The sequence below is a fragment of the Podarcis vaucheri genome (genome assembly GCF_965113315.1).
Source record: "Podarcis vaucheri genome assembly, chromosome: 2".
In the NCBI taxonomy this organism is placed as follows: domain Eukaryota; kingdom Metazoa; phylum Chordata; class Lepidosauria; order Squamata; family Lacertidae; genus Podarcis; species Podarcis vaucheri.
In genome coordinates, this window is record NC_138760.1 from 108,748,591 (window position 1) to 108,764,993 (window position 16,403).

Below are 16,403 nucleotides of genomic sequence, written 5' to 3' on the forward strand. Positions count from 1 at the left end.
GGCCATGTTTTATGGCTTGGTGGGAGCTGTGGTTCAGAAACATCTGGAGGGCCAGAGGTTCCTCACACCTAGTCTATAAGGGCATAGGCTAGCAATAAGATGTATTCTGTATGGCAAATGAATGTTCAATATAGAATGTTGTTAATAGTATATCTGCCTTTTGTGTGACAAAACCAATGCCATTCTTAAGCTTACCGTATACAGTCAACCCAGCATAGAATCTGAAATACACAATTTTCTAGCATAAGTTTTAGGTATTTGTTAGACTAAGGGTGGAAGTAGAACAGGGAAGTATTTCAAATTAAAACTTATACAGTGGGACCTCGGGTTACAAACACTTTGGGTTACAGACTCCTCTAACGCGGAAGTAGGTTAAGAACTTTACCTGAGGATGAGAACAGAAATCGTTAGCTAAAGTGGTATCTCAGGTTAAGAATGGTTTCAGGTTAAGAACGGAACTCCGGAACGAATTAAGTTCGTAATCAGAGGTACCACTGTACTTGCTTAGCCAGTTTCTAAATGTCTTTTACCTACTTGTTGTTGTTGTTGTTGTTGTTGTTGTTGTCACTCTTACTATTAGTTATGTTTCTTGAAATCATCCTTTCCTCTTCTCCCCCCCCCAATGTTCTAGTTACACACAGGGAAAGTGCATCAAGTCTTAAAAGGCTTATTTGCCAAAATTGTTCCTGACAACTTCGTAAAAAGAAAAGAAAAGTGTTTACCAAAAAAAGCATTTAAAGTTAATTAGAATGGAAAGCAGTTCCTGTGCCTGATACAGAAAAGTGATCTACTGAACCTCCCCCCTTCCCCCTATCTCCCCCCCATTTATCAAAGAGATTTTTCATCATATTGCACATCTGCAGCTTTCAGAACAAATTCTGGCGAGAGCACTCAGTGTCACCATGAGAAAAAGGCTTAGATGTTTCCCCGGGATAGGGGGGAGAAAAGCAGCCCCCTATCAATTCCCATTTCTCAGACAGAATGATGCCTTTAACACTCGGTAATGAAAATTTTTATAAGTGAGAGGGATTACCAGCATCAGCCTGTTATTGTCCTTTGATGTGCCCCAGAAATATTACAGTAGAAGTTATTAAAGAATAAATTGTGGGAAGCAAATAGCCCCTCTAGCTCAGTTTGCCACTTTGCCCTTTAGTCAGTTTCTGTCATGGTGAATTCCTTCTTTCATGGAGGGTTGTTTACCTTATTTTAGCTTTGTAAAGACTTCTCTCTCTCTTAAATGAAAGAGATGCTCGATGACACAGTATTTTACATCTTTGGCATTACATGAATGATGAAAAATAGATTGATCATCCGTGACTACTCTTGTATGTCAAAAGGTTCGGCGGACTTTAGAGCAGGATGGCTCAACCTTCTTAATTTTTTTTTTTTACCATCAAGAGTTGGGTCAGTTAGTTTTGCATAGAGCCCAACCATTCTCTGCTTTTTTCCGAAATGGAGAAAATAGAGAGCGTGCCGAGTTGTGTCTGACAGCGTGTGAAAGTTTGCATCTCCAAGATTTAATTTTGAAAACCTGCCAGGTTTTGAATTGGTGCATAATTTCATTAACTTATGGTCCACAATTCCAGCAAAGGGGTCTGACGTTTGAGTGAATGCCAATTAACTTGCACCTTCACTCCACTGAGAACTAAGACTTGGAGATGTGGTGATGGGTGGCATGATGCCCACTGATTGGATGGATTTCACCAAGGGACACGCTGCGATCAAGGCCACTGGAGATGAAAGGCCAAGTGCTTATTAGTACTTCTCTCTGGGGATTAATTAGGTTTTTTCTATTTCTGTGGAAGAGCCGTCATGCCTAAAAGTAATTTGGGTGGATGATAGGAAACTGATAGATGGCCAGGAAATGTAGACACATTGCCTTCAGTCTTGTTTATTTTCAATTCTCAATTTTGTCCACTTGAGAATGAACTGAAAGTTAGAAATAGCCTCTGGGCCAGGGAGCGAGTGAGAGACAGAGATTTTTCCCCTTTCACTGTTTTAATAGATTATATAATAAATTATGAAATACCGTTTGGTTTCTAGAGACATACTGAAGGTTAAAGCGAATCAATTTATGTCAGTGAGCTCACATGTTTGAGTGTTTCAGACCGCTTCATCAAACAGTGGGTTGTTCCCTCCCGATTTTCTTTTCCGCCTTTGCTCATGAGCTTGTAAAATGCTATTCCTTTGCTTAATTGTTTTAAAGGCACACGTGCTCCGTAAACTTTTATTCTTATTACAGAACAACCAAACCTGTGTTGCTTTATTCGTGGTTTTTATCTGCCCAGTTTTGCTTGAATTGCCATATTACAGTCAAACCTCTGTTCTCGAACGGCTCCATTTTTGAACCTTTCAGCTCCCAAACGCCAAAAAACCAGAAGTAAATCTCCGGTTTTTGAATTTTTTTCAGAACCCGGACATCCAACACGGCTTCCGCTTGGGTGCAAGAAGCTCTTGCAACCAATTGGAAGCTGTGCCTCGGTTGTTGAATGTTTCAGAAGTCGAACGGTCTTCCGGAATGGATTTCGTTCGTCAACCGAGGTTTTACTGAGAAAATAAAGGGAAGTGGGAGAAAACTCTTCAGTTTTGTTAGCTGTGATAGCCATGAGGGCCTCCCCTTGTCATAGGAATGGAGGAAGCTTCCTTATACTGAGCCAGACCATTGGTTTATCTCGATCTGATTGGCAGCCAGTCTCTGGGATTTCAGACAGGATTTCATCCCTACCTGGAGATACTGGTGATTGAACCTTCTACATCCAAAGTAGATGCTCTACCACTGAGCTACCACACTTTCCAGTTGGGAAGCTGTCTCAGAAGAGTAACACAGTGCATAGCAGACAGAATATGTGATACAAGGAGATTATCCGGCAGTTCCTCCACTATCCTGTATCTGATCACGTCAGGCTTTTATATTTGGGGAGGGAGATAGGACAGGGCGTGACAGGAGAGCCCTACACAATGAGTTCTAGCAACTTGAAGATCTTTTTCTTCTCATCCTCCTCACTGCTTTCTTCTGTACCAAAACCCTCCCCAGATCACCATTCCCATGGACATTATGTGCTATGTTGCACACTGGGCTGTGTGAAGTGGTCCTGCCTCTGCCCAGTTTCAGGTAACTTCTCACCTCTTACTGCAGCTCTGTGTGACACAGCACCCTTTCCCACACCATTTGAATGGTGACTTCTGAAAAGCATGGTCAGGGTGAAGGGGGTTAAAGGAAGATGGGGTCAGTTGCACAAGCTGTTTCCACTTGTGCAACCTCTGGATACAACACACAGATCCAGCGAGTTGTTTTCGGACTCATCAGAATTAGGCCCCATTATGATCAACTGGGCAAGTTAGTCTTTTTATTGATTTTTAGTGGGAAATTTTGTCCAACTAACTAACTTCTGGCTTGAGTTCAGTGGTGCTTATTCTTATCCAGGCATGGGCAAACTCGGCCCTCTAGATGTTTTGGGACTACAACTCCCACCATCCCTGGCCACTGGTCCTGTTAGCTAGGGATGATGGGAGTTGTAGTCCCAAAACATCTGGAGGGCCAAGTTTGCCTATGCCTGTTCTTATATTTGGAAAAAAGGGGTGGGAGAGAGAGAGAGCGAGCACAGTTGCTTTAAAAGAAGGCGGTATTATAACCAGTGATAATGATGATGAATGCAGATTGCTATGTAAGTAATGGATTAGCATTAATCACAGATTCATGTATAGTGTGGAAATTTAAACTAATATTGAAATGCAAATTACCCTACAGAAACCCAGTCCTCCACCTTGCCTGTTTGGTCACTGCTCATTAATGTTGAAGGCAGTGACACTTTCAGGACACAGGTGGCCCATGTAGTAACTCAGCCAGCATATAGTATCCAAAACAGGACCTGATTCAACTGAAAAGTTGCACTAGTGGGAGCCAGCACAATGAGTCCTGCTACAGCAACAATGCTTTTCCTGCCTTTGCTCCTCCCATGCACCCCGAAATTAGTTCTAGGGGTTCGAGATAACCCCAGAGCAGCTTGTGGGAGAAAAATGCTTGCAGTCTCCTTAGCACTACTTTGAATTCCATCCATGGTATTAGCCTGTATAGGTGTGGTGCGTCAAATCGGAAGGTACCTGATATGGCAGTATATTGGACTTCAGACATCCAGTGGATCTGAGTGCTTTTTGATAGCCCATTAAGCTCCTCCCCAAGGATCTAGATATATGCCTCCCAGCCCACAGGGCCCCTCCTGTGGGTCAAACTCCTCTTGGGGACCCTGCTTCTCATCCTCCAGCCCACTAGCACTCTTTCCTGGGTCATCCAGCTCCCCAATCACCCCCACATTTCTCCTCAGCGTCCAACAATCTCCACAATGTCTTTCTAAAGGACTCCTGACATTTTAAGGCCTGCACATTTTAAGGCCAGTGGGATCGGTTGCAGTCCACCGCCTATTTGCATCCTCCTGGGTTTCAATTCCAAGCACCCTTTGTGTACAGTACTTTCTTAGCTGTCAGTTTACAACAAGTTGGCCGACTACAACTACCATGGCTGGCTAACTACAAGCTGGAAAAGTCGGAACAGTGGAACCTCGGTTTTCGAATGTTATCCATTCCGGAAGACCCTTCGACTTCCAAAACATTCAAAAACCAAGGAACAATGGGCAGTCAGCAAAATCCACTGAGAAAAAAGAAAAACACACAGCGGAAGCCATTCAACTTCCGAGGTGCGTTTGAAAACGAGAGCGTTTACTTCCGGGTTTTCAGCGTTCGGCTTCTGAAATGTTTGGCTTCTGAGACACTTGAAAACTTAGGTTCCACTATATCTTTCTGTCAAATCCCACTCCCCTCCTCCCTGGATTCAGTCTGAACATAGAGAGTGACACAGAGATATCCCTGTCTCTCGCACAACTTTTGTGAGCCTTTGAAGATTCCCACACAAAGTTGTGTGAGAGACAGATGTTTTTGTGTCACTATGTTCAGACTAAATCCAGGGAGAAGAGGAGTCTGGGATCTGACAGAATGATATTGGCTTTTCAGGCGTGTTGTAGCCAGCCCAGCCAGCCAGCCAAGTCCACGTTGATCTGACTCCCCCAGAATTAAACCAAACAATTTGCATATATTTCAGGGTCTGGGTGACTGTAAGAACCAACCAGGTGCAGAGACCAAAGTCCTTTTTTCACAGCATCTCCTAGAGCAGTATCAGCAGAAATGCTGGATGTATTTAGTTAAGAAAGACAATAATTCTGAAGGTAGGGTGCGAGGAACAAGTGAGAAAAAATGCTGTTATATGAAATTTAAATGGGTCCAGTTAAGCTTTCATAGGTCTGCTGCACAGGGTTTTTCTCCATGGAACTGCAGGTTCCCCTTTAGTCTTACTGTTCCTCTTCAGAAGGCGAACCTACCTAATTCACACTTTCTGAAGCAATGCACAAACTGGAACACAGCCATTCTTCAAAATCTGCATGTGTCTGAATTTTTCAATGCAGTTCCCCAGCCAAGAAATGCATACAAAAATGCATATGCTAGAGTAAAGTGTGCATATAAAGTCACATATTCATGAAAATAGCAAACAAAAGTGCATTTTATGAGGCAAATTCACTTTGCACAAATGTGCATATGAGGTAAATTTGCATGCAAGGGTCTGTATATTAGGATAAATTTGCATTAAAGGGGAATATGAATTTTCATGCAGACTTTTTCTTTAAAAAAAATATTGCAAACTGAGGTGAAAGTGTTGACAGCTGAACTGAAGATTGCAAGAATGAGAAGCTGAGAGAAACTGAAATTGGTAGATTTGTGCATCCCTGCCCGCTATGTTACGTTACATCATGCCTTCTCACATGAATGCCTTTCTGCAAACATCCGCTACACTGTTGTTTGTGTCCCCCCCATCCTGCATGGAGCAACCGGTTTGTCTTGAATTGGTGTGAGAGTGATTTCTCAGGCCCATTATATTTGTCAGCGGCCGTTACTTTTGAAACAGGTATTTCTCTCTCTTCTAAAAAAATTATTAAAAAAAAATATTGTATCCTCATGGCATGGAGCATAAAAATAGTAAGTAAGTGGGTGAGAAACACGGATAGCAAACAGTGACAGGTGAAAAATACGAGCTGCTAGATTAACAAAACAGCATTGCCTGCTCTCTTGATATGGTAACACTCAGATGGGTTATCTTCCATGTGAGCTGGTGAATTTCTTAGTATAGTGTTACAGTGGTACCTCGGTTTTCGAATGTCTCTGTTGACAAATGTTTCGGAACTTGAACGCCGTAAACCTGGGAGTAAATGCTTCTGTTTTTGAACATGCCTCGGAAGTTGAACGGCTTCCGCTGAGTGTATATGTTATTTCCCCCAGTTTTCTCTATTAAATTTGCTGGCTGCCCTTTGCGCCTCAGTTTTTGAACATTTCGGAACTCGAAATGGTCTTCCAGAACGGATTACATTTGAAAACCGAGGTACCACTCTATAGACAGATAGGGAAAGATCCCTTGAGATCCCTGTAGATCTCCAGTAGTGGAGCCTGACACTTGTTTGGGGGCTGTGATACTACATGCAGCTTCCGTCTCCAGTGTGGCAACCACGTGGTTTTCTTCTGGCACACATTAAGCCTCTGATTCCCACCCACCCATTTGGTCACAAGGCACTGAACTGAGCATGGCGTCCTTTTTTCCTACCCTAATAATTACCTAGACCTGAAGGGAGGAAGTTGGAATATGCTCCTTTTCTTTCAACTCTGTGTTTTTCAAGGCTTATCATTAATTCTACTGGATGCAGTGTTTACTCAGATCCCTTGTAAAAGTGGGGTCTCTCTCCCTCTCTCTGTGATTGTGTGTGTGTGTTTGTATGGTTTCATTAAAACGGGCTTTTTCAGTGACATGTTCCCCCATTTGTGGAATTTGCTCCCCTGGGAACCACATCAAACACCATCATTGTCAGTTTTTAGGTACAAGGATAACATATTTTTATTCCATTTGTGATGGTTAAATTGGCAAATACTGTGGTGCTCATCTCTTAGCGGGGTGGGGTAAGACTTGTCCTTTTATTGTAACATTGGGCAAGCAATTTAGGCATTTTGTATTGTACGTGGCGTGCTCTGGTCCATGGGGTCATGAAGAGTTGGACACGACTAAACGACTAAACAACAACAAATTGTACGTGGGTTATTGTTTCTTTGGAATGGAAAATTCACCTAACCTGTTTATATTCTACCTGGTTATGTCTGTTAGAGGCCTCTTAAAAATAAAGCGACTACCAAATGTGGAAAACAACAAAAACAACATACTTTTTCTTGTTCTGCCTCTCTGTAGGGGTGGGGCTGGCCTGGTTGATGACAGAGCCTGTGACCCTCACTTAAAATACATCCATGGGCCTTAAATAAGTTGGCAACACCTGTAGCATAGTGGAAAGATATCACTTCAGCCACAGAATTACTTAGGTGGCATTATGCAAGCCATTATCTCACTTTTCATCAATATTCAGATATTATGAAGGGGTTGCTGTTAGAAAGTCCATGTATGAGTTCATGTAAGTGAGGGTGTTTACCTGAAAGTGCTGTTCTGACACTGATACATTTAAAACTGCATGCGATGTGCATTCTGTGGTCCTGAGGATTCATTCCCAAGCGATGCATAAGCTCATGGCAGCCCTGCATAAAGAGGCCTCCATTGTGCAACATTCATCTATGGCTGACCTTAAAGTTTAGAATATTTCACACCAGGGCGATTAGGAACACCCACAGTTTTGTTCGATGCATGTTTTAAGAGTGTTTTGTTACATGTTCCTTTCGCTTCCCGGTGCTGATAAATATCGCACTCAAAATAGCCACCTAACTGGAGAGAAAATATTCTTTCCGGCATGCTGTGTATGGATTATGGGGGGAAGTTGCAGTTGTCCTAGTTGTAAGAGATGTCTAATTACCGTGGTGAACAAACAGCCCCGTTTATTCAACAGAAGTTCAGCTCCCCCCCCCCCCCCGCAACAATGAAAGCAAGATGTGCTGTTCCTGGGAGAAGGAAGAAGAGCTGCAGAGTAACCTGAGGCCATTTTTCTGACTATAGCCAGGCAGTTTTGCTTCAGGGTACTGCTTTTGTTATCTCCCCTTGCACCCTCTGAGAATGAAAGCGTACAGAGAAGCTTCCAAGAGAGAACTACCTGTTTGAGCGAGATTCGGTAGCTGAAGGAAGTTTCTATTGATGGATAGGAAAAGGAGCCGCTCCGTCATCACTAAAACAATGTCTGCTCAATGGACCCGCTGTGATTGCTGAAGGCTTCTCTCCTCTATCCTAGTTTAGCAACAAGAGGTTACACGAGGAGTCCTAGAGACGAACCTGCAGGTGGGTGCCCTGCACACGCTTTAAGATGAATGGTCTGCTCTCTCCACCCTTGTACCAAAGCCAGATTTTGCCAGCAAAGGAAATCCCTATTCATGTTAGATCCTGCTGAGAAGCAAATAGTTGTTTGGGGATTTAAGCCTCATTACATTCTGTTTGAAAAACACGGCTCACCTTGATGACCAAGGAATTAATGAATGTTAGGGTTGGCTCATCCACCCCCACCCCCAATTTTTCCCCATCCAATTCACAGACAAATTGGGGACAGGTTCAGTAATTGGGGTGGTGCAAACTAGGAATCAGCAAATGCATCAGTTTCGGTTTCCCTCAATTTCCCCTTTTTCCAATCCACATTTCTGCATCAGCTGGTGATTATTTTATTTTTATTTTTTTAAAAAGAGCCCTCGTTAAAATTAAACATACATTTTTGACAGCTTTTTAGTGCACATTGCTCCTAATATAGACATCTTTGTTAGTATACACCTTTTGCAAGAAAACATTTTTAATGTTATTTTTGCCAACACATGCACTACACACACACACACACACACACACACACACACACAGTTGCAAAATTCACTACACACACACACACACACACACACACACACTTGCAAAATTCAGAGAAGGGTGAATTTCAAAGAATGGCTGCATTTTGGAATTCTGCACTGTTCTGGGAAGTGCCTATTAGCTTGGTTCTCATTAAAATGAACTGAACCAAATTTCTCCCCCCCCCAACCCTACTGCAAACAAGGATGGATTACAGCCTACCTACAGTGCTAGCATCCTTTCCCCACTGCTGCTTGGCAGCCCCATCCCCCTGCTGCTCTTTCCAGGCAGGAAACTCACTCTGGTGCCTCTCCGGAAGCCAACTCAGAGTGAAAACAGAAACAGGAAGCACTACTAATAATACTAAGCAGTGGGGAGAGTGACTGCACATGCAGCAATAGCAGCAAAAAGAGGGAAGAAACACACACTGTGGGATTTGGGGAAGCATTCCACGCCACCCCAGCCCTCTGAAATGTAAGCTTTGGAAAACTCAGGAGAATTCTATTAATAATAATAATATTACTGTGACATATTAGCTTTCACTGCATAGGGCAAGGGGTGTGTGATATTCTACCATCCACAGAACAGTACTTTCTCATTCCTTAGTATTTTTGCTTGGTTCTCTCTATTATTACGTGAACAGCTACAGAAGGCGATTGCTGCCAAGGTACGCACTCTGCATAAGGAGCTCCAAATCTCGAAAGCTTGACCTTTGCCGCTGACAGGGCCAAGACGTCGTTGTGGCTGCTTGCAGTGGGGCTTTTCAGTCTCTGCAACTGGAAGAGTTGTGACAGTGTGTTGGGAAGTCACATGATATCTGTCGTAAATGTACAGCGACGGAATGACGGTGATGTTTTACTGCAGTACTTAACACTTGGCACTAAGTAGGAGTTGATTAGGCAGGAAATAGACAATGAATTAATTTGAGCAAATTACAAGGGGATTAGTAGTGGATGTAGTTTTATGTCACAAGTGGAACATGATAGAGATGCTTACCCAGGAACGGGAGTGAAACAGGCCTGCTTCGGTGTGTTTATATAGCTTTTATTGTACTTCTTGTGCTTCTGAGAGCAAAAAAGTAAAAGAAAATAGAAACTACTCTGGATTTTTAGATAGGCTCTATGATTGAAGAGTGATCTACTCAAGGGCAGACCACTTTGTTGTCGGTTAGGGCAAATTCTCAAACCTTAGTCATTTCAGGACAGCTTCTTTGTATAGATGCCCAGAGAAGTGATTGGTACTTGCTGATGACTGAAAAGGAGAAGAAAGTACTGAAGTCAGGGAGAACTTAAATAAAATGGAAGACTGGAACACAACACACTAATCCTGTTATTAAAAAAACAAATACATGCGAGCACACAGAGAACTTATGCATGATTCAGACCTGCCTTGTGTACAGGTTTTAAATTGCACCTCATCTAGCTGATAAATCTAGTTTGTCATTTGTTTCTGGTTAGTTTAACCTCAGCAGTTTTGTTTTTTTGTTTTGCACATTGCTACTAGTAATTAAGCATCCAAGAGCTCAGTTGCTAGATCAAAGCCAAGCAAACAGCTTGGTTCCTCTGCAGGTTTTTGCTGCTCCCTCAAAAGAATCTAGTTCCTCAAATTTCCTACCAGGGAAGCAAGATTTAACAATCAAATGGATAAGTTCTAGACATGCGACAAGTTAGGGTCTTTTCAGATGGGAGGTTTCCTTGACACCCACAAATTCCAAGTGAATTCTGCAAATCCTGGTGTGGATAGCAGCTAACCATGCTGGCTTTAGATATTAAGGAAAAACTTACCATTGTGACTCTGTTCAGCACCAGAGCTGCTCCTCCTCCTCCTCCATCACACACAGAGGTTGTTGGTGATAAAATGATGCCCTCTTTGGGACTCTCCTATCTGAAGCCACTGCTTCCTGTTACCCCAGGACCAACCCAAGTCATTTTTGCACCTGAGGTGAACCCACAAAAGGTGCCTCCCTCTTCACTATGGGAAAAGGAGTGAATGAAGAGCTGCATCAGGAATAAGTGGGGAAGAATGTTATACACCAGGAAGCTAAAAGCCTGAATATATGAACACTAAAGGTACCCCTGCCCAAACGGGCCAGTCTTGACAGACTCTAGGGTTGTGCGCCCATCTCACTCAAGAGGCCGGGGGCCAGCGCTGTCCGGAGACACTTCCGGGTCACGTGGCCAGCGTGACATCGCTGCTCTGGCGAGCCAGAGCCGCACACGGAAACGCCGTTTACCTTCCCGCTAGTAAGCGGTACCTATTTATCTACTTGCACCCGCGGGTGCTTTCGAACTGCTAGGTTGGCAGGCGCTGGGACCGAGCAGCGGGAGCGCACCCCGCCGCGGGGATTCGAACCGCCGACCTTTCGATCGGCAAGCCCTAGGCGCTGAGGCTTTTACCCACAGCGCCACCCGCGTCCCTTATATGAACACTATATATATATTAAGAGTGCAGCAATTTTCTTTTTTGTGATTGGTGAAGAATTCCTCTCGTTCTCACCTTCATCTGCTAATGGACAGCAGTCTTGTCTTTGGGGCAAATCCAGTCATCCCATCTGTGGAAAAATGGATAGTCTCCTCCTCCAGGTCTTTTCTACCTGTTCTCTAGGTATCCGATAACTGGACTGGATAAACAGGGGCATCCCTGAGGACAGTCAAAACTCTTGGTTTCTCAGCCCCCCCTTTTTTTACATAGCCAGGAAGTGACCTTGTATGTTCACTTGGAATAACACCAAATGACAAAGTGCAGGAAACGCTCAGGACTGCTGGGGACTCTAAGCTGAAGTAGCTTTTACCGAAGCTGTTCTCCCACTTCAGAAGTAACGAACATTCCTGTGACAGAGTGTAATTTTTGTTTGAAGGTAGAAGCATTAAACGGCCCGTGGAATTGTGGCTCAGCATATTTCATATAAATCTTGCAAGGGGAAGGAGTTAGGATGGGGTTTTCCTTTGGCGGGGGGCTTAGAAGCAAATTTGCCGCTTATCTGCAAGGGAGGGGGAGAAGCTGGCTTTAGAATGGCTCACAGAGGAAGCAGCAGAAATTTATCTTAGCTAAAGAGCTGGAACGCAGCCCAGGAGGATGCAATGCTTATTGTGCTAAAATAGGTGTGCTATCCTGAGGGCTTCTTGTCAATGGCTTTGGCAGCTCGAGAGACTGGCACCAACAGTGTCTTAAGCTGCTTGCCAGGCACAGATTCCCAGCAGCAAATTTGCTTGTGGGCTGAGTCTTGTTCCACAAGCATGGTACAGATCAGCTCTCCTCTTCAGGAGCATAGGCTGAAGAGGAGTCGGAGCAGGGCCTAAGCCAAACCTAAGCACAACTTCTTGCCCCCAAGCCAAACACAGTCCCATCAGCCATGGTTTATTGGGGTTCCTCTTTTTTTGCGGGCACTGCAGTAAAAACAGGATGTTTCAGGCTCACAGAGGGCACTATATATATATATCCTGTGTTCAGCTTAAAAGGTAAAGGGACCCCTGACCATAAGGTCCAGTCGTGACCGACTCTGGGGTTGCGGTGCTCATCTCGCTTTATTGGCCGAGGGAGCCGGCGTTTGTCTGCAGACAGCTTCCAGGTCATGTGGCCAGCATGACTAAGCCGCTTCTGACGAACCAGAGCAGCACATGGAAACACCGTTTACCTTCCCGCCAAAGCAGTACCTATTTATCTACTTGCACTTTGACGTGCTTTCGAACTGCTAGGTGGGCAGGAGCAGGGACCGAGCAACGGGAACTCACCCCGTCGCGGGGATTCGAACCTCCGACCTTCTGATCAGCAAGTCCTAGGCTCTGTGGTTTAACCCACAGCGCCACCCGCATCCCCCAGTGTTCAGCTTGGTGGGCCATAAATAGGTGATTTAGGCTGTTTTACTGTGTCTTTTGAACTTTTGGGGCGGGGAGTTGCTTTGAGTTTACCTTATTAAGAAAAGTATTTCTTAGTGAAAATAGGTGCGGTGCTTTCAATAGTGCGTCATCATCATAGCAGTTTTTGTTACACCCTGACATTTCCTGCTGCTGTTTTAGAGTAAGGCTGCAAGGGGTATTTTAAATGGTTCATTTAGAGCTTTATCTTTGCAGTTAACTGCCTTGAGGTTTCTGGAGGAAGGATGGGGTAGCAGGTGCCAAGAAAAGCCTCTGCCTAAGACCGTGATAATTTCTGCCAGTCGGAGTAAGCAATACTGGACTGGATTAACAAAATGCTTGACCTGGCATGAGGCAGTTTGCTGTATTCCGAGAAGACTCAAATTGCCCTTGTAAACATTCAGACTTCACTGAGAACCGGGGCACAAAATCAGCTAAGGGTATACTTCCCAAAGGTGGCTTTGATGTGACTTGCCTACAATGAATGGTGCTGTTTTCAGGTGATAGGCGGACCTGTTGCCATTGACAGCCTGGTGGTTTGGCAGAGATTATCAAGGAAGCACACTTCTTGCTGAAAGCAGCGTCTTTGATATTGTGCTAAGAGAAATTCACAATCTGTGGTCAGAATAAATTATGTGCCGTGGTTATGTGCATGTGCATAATTAGTACCTCCAAGACAAATTATTATGAGAGCCAAGGAGCTGTGTGAGAGGGAAAGGGATTTGCTGAGAAAACAAATAGATCATCTGCCTGTTCAGTCCAAATATATTCCCTCTAAAGCAGGGGCAGCTAAATTGTGGTGGTGTTGCACTCCAACAAGTCACCTCAGCCCGAGCCAGCACAGTCAATGGCCATAAGGCAAATACTAGCTCCATAAGAGGAATTTTCCTCTTGATCAAAGCAGGGGAAGAAAATATGACCTTTAAAGCCCAATATGGCCTTGGCCCAGTATACCTGAAGGAGCGTCTCCACCGCCATTGCTCAGCCCGGACACTGAGATCCAGCTCCGAGGGTCTTCTGCTGGTTCCCTCCCTGTGAGAAGCAAAGTTACAGGGAACCAGGCAGAGGGCTTTCTTGGTAGTGGCGCCCTCCCTGTGGAACGCCCTCCTGTCAGATGTCAAGGAAATAGACAACTATCTGACATCTGAAGGCAGCCCTGTTTAGGGAAGTCTTTAAGGATTGATTTTTTTTTTATTACGTTTTCAGATATGTTGTAAGCCGCCCAGAGTGGCTGGGGAAACGCAGCCAGATGGGCGGGGCAAAAATAAATAAATAAATAAATAAAATTCCTTCCAAATCTGTTTTGATCCAGATAATCAGCACACACACACACATCCCATCTGATACCAGCTGCATTTTTTTTTTTAAATGTGTAAGTAAATGGACGAGACCTTTGATATAATGTCTAATTTGGCTCTCAGATATGTTTATCTCTTGAGGTGTCCCAGCCTCTTGCCAGTTTGTGGCTCCAGAACCACAGGAACCCCCAGCTACAGCCTCAGTCCTCTCTCCTGCGCTGCCACAGCCTTCTACCCACTTAGGGGGCTTGGTCAGCTTCACCCGCTGTTTCTCACTGGCAGATGCCTTCCTACCAGATCTCAAGCAGCCTGCAAAAGCACTGGCCTCCTTTTGCACCAAGTTTGGGGGAAAGTCTGCAGCCACAGGAGCGTGCGGTGCCTTTTTGACAGGCTCAGTGCTTTCCGCAAAGTTCACGTTTGGCGATCGGCGCATTCACGCTTCGCATGGTATGGCTGTGCAGTTGCCATGGTGATGTTGGTGTTGTCTGTGGATAATGCACAGAATTAAAAGTGCTGCTCCCTCATTGTAAAGCCTCAATAATCTCGCGTCTGTTCAGTTTCAAACAGCCCATGTTAACAGGGGAGTTTAATTTAGCATGTTAATAAAACCTTGCCAAAGCCATCAGGCCTCTCATCTCCCATAAAGAATACCTGTCATTCCCCCCCTTTTTCTTTTTTTAGACATAATAATGTCCACAAAGAGCCATTTCTGAAATACCTGTGTTAAGAGGCGAGCTCTTGATTCTTCTGCTCCTTAGCAAAGTGGTTACCAGAGCAATGCTGGATAGATGCACTTTTAGAACCACAGAAACACAAAATCTCAAGGCATCTTGAGAGAGAGGCATTTCCCTTTCCTTTGTTTAATTCGGGAAGCGCTCAGTCTCATGAATGAGAGTTCTGTGCTTTGAACACGCAGCAGAAGAACCCTAGAAGCAAACTCCCCTGTCATTTCCTCCATTGAAGGGCCATTGGCCTTTTCTGATGTCTGATCATTTTAGACAAGCCTTTATGCAGGGAACTTGCCGGATAGCCAGAGGACTACGGATGCACTTCGTGCAAGGCAGTCTGGAGTTAGCCTTAACATCTGTTAAGATAAGAACCAATTAATCAAGATTGATACTAGGCAACGTGGACTAATTTAAACTCGTTTGTTAATGCAACTGAAACAGAGAGCACGAGAAGGAGCGCTCATCAGTGAAATTAAGAGCAAAATGGTTACCTATTATGTAAGATGGGGGAACGGCATCATTTACAGCGATGTTGACAAAATGTGTACATGCAAGCATGCATTACGTGGAGTTTCGCATGCAAGCATTATTGCATTTGTGGCTGTATACAAGGCACCGGAAGAACTCCGGAGGAAAAGAATGGTGAAAATGCAAGGAATTAAAGCACCACAGCTCATCTTCTCTTTATGAATAAATGTAAGGCCTTGTGAATGACATTATGGGCCTTTTTGGGTTTATTGTTCCTGGCTTAATAAGCTAAAATAGATAGGGTTTTTTTTTCCAGAAAAGCAGACAAAACAGAAGGAATAATAAGGGACCTGCCCCCCTGCGCCCCAAATATAGATAGAAAACGGCAATGTACAATAAAGTTGTACAGAGAAAGTAACTTGGTTTTTGGAATTAAAGGGTCATTCAAACTAGCTTCGTGGCAATTGGAGTCCTTGGGCCATTCCTAATCTCTAGCCAAGCTGCAAACACCTTTGCGTAGGGTAAAGGCATTGCCACCCCTATCAATGCCCCACTAGTGTATACACAATCAGAAATGAATCTGACATGAATAAAGCTGCACTGATGTGAACAGCTGGGGAGGGGTAGAACTGGGAAACATGTTGGGTTTTGGGAACAACTTCACTGAGCTCTATGGCGGTCATGTGAATGCACTCCAAGACGATAACCTCGTCTTTCGTTTCCATTCCTTTTAATGAATGGGGGGGGGTGCAGGGGAGGGGGAAAGATTCAGTGGTGTCTGGCCACTTTTCTCCATTCCCCCCAAGATTTCTGGGCTCGCTGCATGGAGAGCGAACATACGTTTCGTTTACGTATGCCTCTGAAGTAACGGCTTGTAACATTAAAGAGTCTTTCTGTCTACCTTGTGAGTGTCATGTTAACTCTGGTGTGGAGCTTCGTGATTGCCTTTGATGTGCCTTGATCTTCTTTCTCTTGCTTTCCATCCTGAACTATGTTTTATTCAAGTGAAGTGGAAGTTATTGACTCCTTCCGTAGTTTTGTTGCTAAGGCACCCCATGGAGAACATAAAAAATTATTTGGCCTCTGTGGATAAGTTTCATGTGTCACCCCGATGTAAAAATATCGTTGGTTTTCATTGGCTCCTTGAACCCTTAGGCTGAAGGTGATATTTAGATTTGTGATAATATTATAGGGTGGTGGGGAAAAAGAT

At 44.2% G+C, this 16,403-nt stretch overlaps 1 protein-coding gene across 6 annotated transcripts in view; it reads left to right on the plus strand.

The window, feature by feature from the left end:
* The window catches only part of FHIT (fragile histidine triad diadenosine triphosphatase), a 1,063,956-nt gene that overhangs the window by 341,853 nt on the left and 705,700 nt on the right, over positions 1–16,403 (plus strand). Inside the window, exon 1 of one of the 6 annotated variants that reach the window (XM_082210822.1) lies at positions 9,247–9,319. The exons of the other annotated variants lie outside the window; for them this stretch is intronic. The gene's annotated coding sequence lies outside the window, so the exon portion shown is untranslated. Of the gene's footprint in view, positions 1–9,246; positions 9,320–16,403 lie in introns of those variants that run through there. 6 annotated transcript variants of the gene reach the window in all.